General features: G+C 39.4%; 1 long non-coding RNA gene across 1 annotated transcript; it reads right to left on the bottom strand.

Moving 5' to 3' along the window:
* Nucleotides 1–481: 481 nt before the first annotated feature.
* LOC120765913 (uncharacterized) lies at nucleotides 482–7,756 on the bottom strand. The gene is made up of 3 exons (XR_005704526.2): nucleotides 7,643–7,756; nucleotides 6,106–6,175; nucleotides 482–783 (listed from the first exon to the last, which is right to left on the bottom strand). It is a non-coding gene; the product is annotated as an uncharacterized LOC120765913 (long non-coding RNA).
* Nucleotides 7,757–8,514: the final 758 nt, after the last annotated feature.

Raw genomic sequence — 8,514 nt, 5'->3', positions numbered from 1 at the left:
ATTTTCTGAGACTAGCACCATGTATCAACAATATAAAACAGGCTGCTGTTTCATTTGTCAAATCTATGTTATAATTTATTATGTATACAGCTTCATTAGTAGATGGGATGCTTACAACTTAAATACAGATGAGTTCAGTTTTCTTTTGGTTTGAGTTGTCACAACAGCCTGTTGTGCACTGCAGCACAAGTGCAACAGACAGTTTCAACCCCCACCTTCCACAGAAGCAAGAAGTTTGCTTACTAAATATCCCTTACTGTGTTAAATTCACATCGAAACACTACAGTTTATGTAGCATACTCTTTGAATCTGCTGTGTTCATCACTAGGAGCTTGGCTAGAGAAAGATTGACTAAAATCTTAGATTTTTTCACAATTTTGGCTAACATCCACAAACAATGTTGAAGAATTAATCTTAGCCCTGAAACATTCAGGTAAATATCGAGTATGACAGATAGAAAATTAGGTTCCTCTTGCTCAGTTTGCACCACTTACGTATGTCAGAAGATTGGTTGGTTTATCTCTACAAATTATAACAAATATAATGTTGATAAATTACAGAAAATTATAAACAGCCTTGCATTTCATAACATACAATATTAATTTAGCTCACAACTATTTCTACAGAAAGGAGCATCAGAAGACAGTGGTAAATGGGTCAGGGAAGGTGGAAAAGTACTGTATTGGTGTTGCTGCTGTAAAGAATTACTTTACTGTGACACACTTCATTATTCATGTTGATGTCAGTTTGGCACAGGGAAACTGTCAAATGTGGAAATCTGACCTATAAAATAAAGACAAAATATGAATTAGTTCACCTTTATTTAATGAATAGCTGTATTTTCATATTAAAAAAATCAAGTTTTTAGGAATAAAATTATTAATATATTTCCAGCATTACTATTGGAGAATGTTAATTTGTACATCAGGGTAATTCCAAAAGGTCCAGACTGTTAAAAACCAGATGCATGTACTGGACAGAACATGAAAATCATCTGTATCTTCACAGACAATATGATGTTACAGAAGATCTGATCTTGGAAATATTGTTTTAGTAGTATACTGTTTTTTACACAACTCACAGCAATGTTTCTTAAAAGTCTTTCAAACCACTCATTCTATTATTTCTAAGTATGAAATAAAATAAATATCAGCTGGTTTGCCATAGCAGGAAGCTTAAAAGTCAGTGGCAAGCAGGCAAATTAGACACAATTTTAAAATTGCTTCAAATATTCAAATCAGCAAAAAAGGTCCAAAGTAGTCTGAGGTGAAAATTTTGAAATAGATTGAATTGCTAAAATACTGAGAAGTGTTCAACGTTTATTTGTTTACCACAAGTGTGGCCACAGTCCCACAGTAAACAAAAGAACAAGGCACCTGTAAAAACTTGTTCTAATAAGGCATAGAAGCTTGTCAAACTCACTAACATGAAATATTGAGAGGGACAGGTGTTAAACTTTGTACTCCGAAAAGACTTGGACAACATTCCCCAATCTGCAAACAAGTGTTTCTGGTTTCTTGAAGGTAAAGAGATCTGAAACTTCACTTCAAGGTAGTTGCCTACAGCAGCTTTTCTCCCAAAACTCTGCCAACTCTGTGCCAGCAACTCAGTGAACCAAGAAAAGCCAGACTTGTATATGAATTCACCAGATATGTATCAAAGATACATCTACCACAAGTTTCTCTACTGGCTTCAGATTTGTACCTATTGAGGAAGGACTTTCCTTCTTCTTCTAAGAATAATTTTGTCCTTCTATTGCAGAGAGAACTGTCAAGTACTAGTATGGATTGGATAAGCAAAAATACTTCATAACACTAAGTAGCCCAGTGGAGCATGGTCCACTAGTATGGATAATTCTCCACACCTAATAACTCTGGAGCAGTCCATAACTACAGGAGTTTGACAAGGCATGGTAGAGAATAGAGAAGACTATTTCCAGTCTGTGAATATAACATGTTTGCTATACTATCTGACTGGAAGAAAGAGAAAGAAATCATGCTGGCTAGCACCCAAGAATGTCTATGCAGGTCTCTCATAGATGCTTTCACAATTCAGCATGGAATAATGCTATGCATAGCATTTAAATGCCAGATTTAGCAGGGGAAAATTGTTTAACTTGTGGTCTGGATCTGCACTGATCCAATCCTACTTCAAATACCAGTAAATCAGAGAAGCGAAGAAGACTGCGTGGTAGGCAAACAAACCCAGTGATTTCTGAGGAACCCCAGCAAGTTCAGATGAAGGAAAAGCCAAAGGCATGTGTATTCAGATCAGAGATGTGTGATCTCTTTGTTGGCAAACTACAAAAACTAAAGAATAAAACACCAAAGTAAGAATCGGTTGAAATTACAAGGAAAACATCAGATAAAAAACCACAAAAGAGGTGGAGTGACAGCTTCTTAGGTTATACGATACCGTAACAGGACACCCTGTATTAAATGACCAGGCCTTTCATAGGAAAAAAAAAAGAAAAAAAAAAAAAGAAAAAAAAAATAAAAAATCCCAATAAAACCAAAACCAAAGCAAAACCAAAACATATCCCCCACAAAAAAGTTCAAAATCCACAGAGGGATTTCTCATGTGACACAGAAACTGCTTATTTTTCCCCAGTGTTTATTACCTGCATTTAACTAATTGATACTGTGAGATAAAGAGTAAATTATATTTTCTGTATAATAAATCAGAGTCAGATTACAGTACTGCGTGTTTGTTCTTAGTGGACTCATTCTTCTATGCAACTCTGATATAAAAAGACAATTCTTTTTTAATTTTAAACCATATTTTTCAAATGGTCTGAATAAAATATTCCTTCAGCAGGGAAAAAAAAAAAAAAAAAAAAAAAAGGAGCCAAGTTCAAACAGACTAACTTCCATGTAACTTGTGTTTTGGTATCAGGAAGACCAGAAGGCCTAGCACAGGAACCACCACAGAAAAGAAACAAGATTTATCAGGGATTTGCACCTGAGTGAGAATTTGTATTATCAGACAAAAGTTCACACTAGGAATTTAGACAACTATTATCTGTGTGAGTTCAGAAGCTCTCCACACCACTTTTTCATCCTAAGGAAAAACAAAAGGGAGCAGAGTCGAAAATTAGGAGGACTAATAAAAACTAGGAGCATTAAACAGGTTGAGTACAAGCAGCTATCATCACCCTCCATAGCTCAAAAAAGGTAAGTGTCATGCCTCACAGGAGATTGCAAGTTTTATGGGAGCCCTCTCAGATTTTCAAAAGCCAGCCTTTGAATCTTTGCTCCTGAAGTCACCCACAGCATATTCAAGCTATGCTGTTGGCATGGGAGTGAGGAAGCACATTCTTTGAAGTCTGCTCCCAGGTGGTATGCATGAATGGAAATTTGCACTTCAGAGGACATGTTTAAAATTTCCCATTTGTTGCAAATTTAAACACTGCATGAAAATACTCTAGATCTGGAATTGAAGATTTAAGAGTCAGTGGCAGGGCCAGTAATTTTACGTAGATGGGCTCTGTAGGTGTGGTCACCACTGCCCATTCCAAGCAGCCTGCATGCCAGCCAGATCCATCCAGAAGCCATAGAGCTATGCCATAACTAAGTTGTCTTCATCAGAGTGTACTTGGGATGACAGCTACAAAGGCCACATACACTTGCTTTTGGCAGGCTTGGAGCAAAAGGAATGTGAGCTCAGGCCCGTCTGTTTATGCCTGTGCAGACATTTTCTCATGTGTGATGTCTCTGGACTTGATCATCCTTTTTTATTTATGTTAATGGTTCATTGATTTTGTTGGTGTCAGATCAGGTCGCATCACCACTTTGCTGTGGCTTGTTACCCAGGTGTGTGGCTTGGTGGCCTATGTTCCTTTCTTTGCTAGTGCCAGCACCTCTGCATCTTGGTCCAACAACAATCTCTGTTTTCTCCATATCATGCACAGAGTGCCTTTCCTGAGTTGTTCTGCAAGTTCACTGTCCTGAATTCTCTTAAGTCCATTCCCAAGAAATACTTCTTTCACAAGACACTAATAATACTAGCAAATAGAATATACACCCTAAATAGAATAAAACAACAAATAAGCCCTCTTAACTGTATTATACCTAGTACCATCCCTTATCAAGTGACCACATAATCTTATTGTTGCTCCTCCTGTCATTCCTCACCTCCTTACTACCCAAAAATTATTCTGTGTCTATAATTAGCTCACACTCCTGCAACAAGAGATACTAGCTCACCACCTTGGGCCTGTCTGAACATTTCCTGAAATCAGAAGAGTTTTGCAGGGGGCAGCAGCGACTGATGGCAAATGTTTGGAAATCCCCTCAAGAGAAGGGATCTTATGTTCTTTCTCTTCAGAAAGACACTTATCTACCCCCAGAAATCATCATCACTAGCTGTATTTCTGCTATCTCAGGCCCTTACTTAATGATATCTCTGACAACAAACACATCTTTGCTTTCTTAGTGCAGTTCTTCCGTTATCAATGGAACTGTTAAAGAGACAACCCAGGTGATTGTATTTACCCATAATAAGCACCTAATGTAATATGGTGTGTCTATTTCATTTATATTAAGTAATGATTTCACATCCCTTTATTTTTGAGAAGCATTCATCATAGACAGAGAGAGGTTCTTAAGAGACTCCTCCTTAAAATGAGATCAGTTAGTCAAATTCAGCCAAAATTTATACATACATATATATATATATACACACACACACACACATAACTTTACATTTCTACATTTGTTTATGGCTCCATTCAGAAAAGAAGTAAACTTGGTACTGCAATTTGTTGTGCAGTACCTGGAACATTATAAGATTTCTTCTAAATTTAACTTGTACTCATGTTAGGGATTTAATCACCCCAAGAAAATATTAGGTAGTTATTCTACTTGTTCTGTGAGCCTGCTATAATCTTACTCTGTTAGCATTCTTGAAAGCATGAGATTTAAAGGACTTAGAGTTTTACGGTTGTTTTATACCTGTTCACTACTAGAAAACATTGGATAGTTGATCCCTTCTTTCTAGTGAATTCAGAAAGCCTTTTATAAGCCTTATTGAAATTACAAACATGAAAATGGTCTTTTCTAAGGCTATAAAAGAATTAATTTTTAAAAAAATATCTAAATACCTCTAAAGTGTTAAACAATGAACTGATTACATTGTCCTCTATTTTCTAGTTTAAAAGGGTCCACATCAGCTGAAAACATTTACAAACCTGTATTATTAAACATAACTGGAATTGCAATGTATAGTACTCAACCATGCGAAATCACAGAGTAACAGGATATGCTGAGTTGGAAAGGACCTACAAGGACCATTGAGTCCAACTCCTGGCCCTGCACAGTACCATCCCCAAAAGTGACACCATGTGCCCAAGAGTATTGTTCAAAGGTTATTTTTACACCATAAACTGGATACACAATTACAGGATCACTCAGTTTTTCCAAGACTCTGGTTTCAATAAGTCCACAGCATAAACTCATTGTTTGTGGAAAGACTCAGTATTAAGGAGAAAATGCCATGTCTGTCTAAACAATCCTTCCATGGCTTTGGTTGCTTTTTTCCTTTTCCTCACCCAAAAGCAAGGTCATCACTAGTTGCAAGCTCCCTCCTCTCCAAGTTCCTACTTTGAGACCCTGAGACCTGACCTGGAGAAACGCTGAGCATTCCTCCTGAGGAGAAGGAATTGCCATCAGTAAAAACTCTGAATGTTTGAGAAACATTGGAGAAAGGGATCTCAAGCTGATAAACAGATTCCTTCTGTGTGCTGCCTTACTTTTATAAAATGGAGGCGTTTTACTAATGGTGTTTATCTGACAGTCATATTCCACATAACATCCAATGTGTTAGTATCCAGAAATAATTTGAAGTGGAAAGCCCTGCAGAAGAACACCTAAATACAAAAGAGATACCCCATTGGGATCTACAGCATGACAGACATGAATTGAATGGATACAACATTTAAGAGGGGGAACCAGACTGTAAAATCACAGGACAATGATCCCGATTTCATGTAGTTAAGTTGTTACTGCTTTTCAGATAACTGTATTTCCACACAATGTCCACACACCTCCCTGAAAAGTGATGCTTGTCTGTTCAAAGGTTTAGTATTATCTGAGCTCAGTACAGTACCTGTTTCCTTCTTCATTTTAGTTTGTCTCATCAAAGAATGGAACTTTCTACTGCACTTTGACATCTGAAACTGTAAGAAAAGGTAAACCTGGGACAAAAGAAGTAATCTATTAAGAAGACACTAATTTCACTTGTTGTGGACAAATTAGAAAATATAAATTTACTTTGTCATTATGCAAATTATGAGTAATCAAATGAAAACAGTAATGACCAAGAAGGCAGAAAACAAACCATAGCAAAGTACTAGAATATGGGATTCTCTTTCCATTGTGAGTAGTAGTCCAGAACAGGTACAGCATACAAAATTCACAAATCACCATCACTGCTGAAAGTTGAGGCTCAGAAAATCAGTTGTTGATTCTAAAAAGGCCACCCATATATCACACATCTCAAGCAACAACTGGCATATCCCTGGTCACCCACCCCAAATACCCCACAAAATCCCGGACCAGTCAGCAGCAACTTCATGGAAACAGGGTGTTTTAGCAGGCTGTGCTTGCTGTTTAGTCATTAGACGTCTTCCCTGTGAAGACTTCCAGCAAAGATACCAATTAATGCAAATGGCTTGTAATTAACAGCGATGATTTTTGTAACATGGACACCTTCTCAGTACGAACAGGAATGAGCCACCAACTCATTTCACATGAGGCAACCATCAGGAGGTAAAGATTTGCAGTTAATAAAGGCCCATGTGAGAACGAAACCAGTGACTCAGAAGAGTAATGCATTGTCTTGCAATACTGGTCCCCAGAGCTGCCACCACTAATCTAACTGGATCAGATCATTGTTAATCCTTTGTTTTACCGAGAATGTGAAAATTCTCTAAACACTTACTTCACATTTGATTTCCTCAGAGATATGTGTTGTGTGTAATATGTGCTGCCTCCTGACAGAGCACCTTCTCCACTACTTGGAGGGGAATTCACTCTCTCAGCAAGCCTTTTGTTTTCACCTGTCCAGCACCACTCCTGTCTCCTCCTGCGAGGATGATGCCTGCTTCATCTGCCTTCACTTTCACACTGCTAATCCTCCATTTGACCCACTTCGGCACTGCCCTCTTGGGTCTCCTGGCAACAGATGTGGAAAGGCTGCTGATACGTAAGTGCAAGTGTCCTTAAACCTCCCTTTTCTTCTCAGCTGAATTTAACATGGCCAGATTTTATTTTTTCTGTGATTTTGAATTTCTACACCTGACTCTTTCCCTGTTGGGTCTTGATTCTTATCATTGTATTTTCTCTGGTCACAACACTCAGTATTTCACCTCTGGTCCATATCTGCTTTTACCAGTAGCAGAGCATGCTGGCAATCTTCTCTGTCATCTCACATCCCCTCAAAGAGCTTTCCCTGACACAACTCATGAGATAACACTGGAGCTTTCTTCCCTGCTCCAAAAACATGAGTTCCCCTTAGTCCTCTTTTAGTGGCTGATAATGGATCAATTATCGTGGATCAAGAATCCTCTGTGGTTTCTAATTATTATTATTTCCTACCTCGAAGACCCTTCCCTTCCCTTCCCCTCCCCAGGTTAGTGACGGACCTCATCCGTGTGGCTAAGGTGGGTGAAAGGGCGGTTCCCCACGGCAGGTCCTGCTGCGAGGGCACCTGGGCCCTGCCTGGGGCCGGCTCCGGGCCCGCCGCGGCCCTGTCTCGGCCCTGTCTCGGCCCTGTCTCGGCCCTGCTGGCTGCTGACCAGCCACGCCTCCTCCGTCCGGCTGCCTCCTGCCTCGCAGCTGCCACTTCCTCCACAACACGTTTGCTCCAGGGGAGAGTTCAAAATGGGGCCTCTGCCTCCCAAAATATCCTCTCCACCGGCTGCCCCAGCCAGCCCTCCCTCGCGTTTCCATCCCAGGTCTCCCTCCCCTGAGTCACGGCTCTCCAGCACCTTCCCTTCCTCCTGGTGTTATGAGCTCCCTCACTTTTTCCAGAGCCCCACTGTAAACCCATGTTCCCACATACTCCTTGTGCCATGACTCACCCTCCCTAGCTAACCTTCTAATTATTTGTAATTAACAATAACAAGAAGGAACTGACATTAAATGGAGATGATCAGATGTGAGGATGAGTTCAGTGCAAATGCTTAGAGACACAGAAACAGCATCATATACTGCTGAATAATCCTATAATCATTCTGTGTACATTCCTCTTTCTATAACCACTGCCCGACACTATCGTGTTCTGCGTCCTCTTATGAGATATCTAACCTTGATTGGAAGCAGAAGCCATCTGCTTTAATTTCCACAGGTGCTCATTATTAACAGAGGTAAGGGCATCTGAAAATCAGGCTAGCTTTTAAAATATTCTATGTAAAGCAACATCAAACATAACTGTTGTAGCCTGTGCTAATATATACTACAAGGCATTTAAATTACCATGAGCTAGTCTCAGCTGCCTTGGATTTTCCTGTTCCGT

This window comes from Hirundo rustica, chromosome Z, assembly GCF_015227805.2.
Source record: "Hirundo rustica isolate bHirRus1 chromosome Z, bHirRus1.pri.v3, whole genome shotgun sequence".
NCBI classification, from domain to species: Eukaryota; Metazoa; Chordata; class Aves; order Passeriformes; family Hirundinidae; genus Hirundo; species Hirundo rustica.
This window is presented reverse-complemented; position numbering and strand designations above follow the sequence as displayed.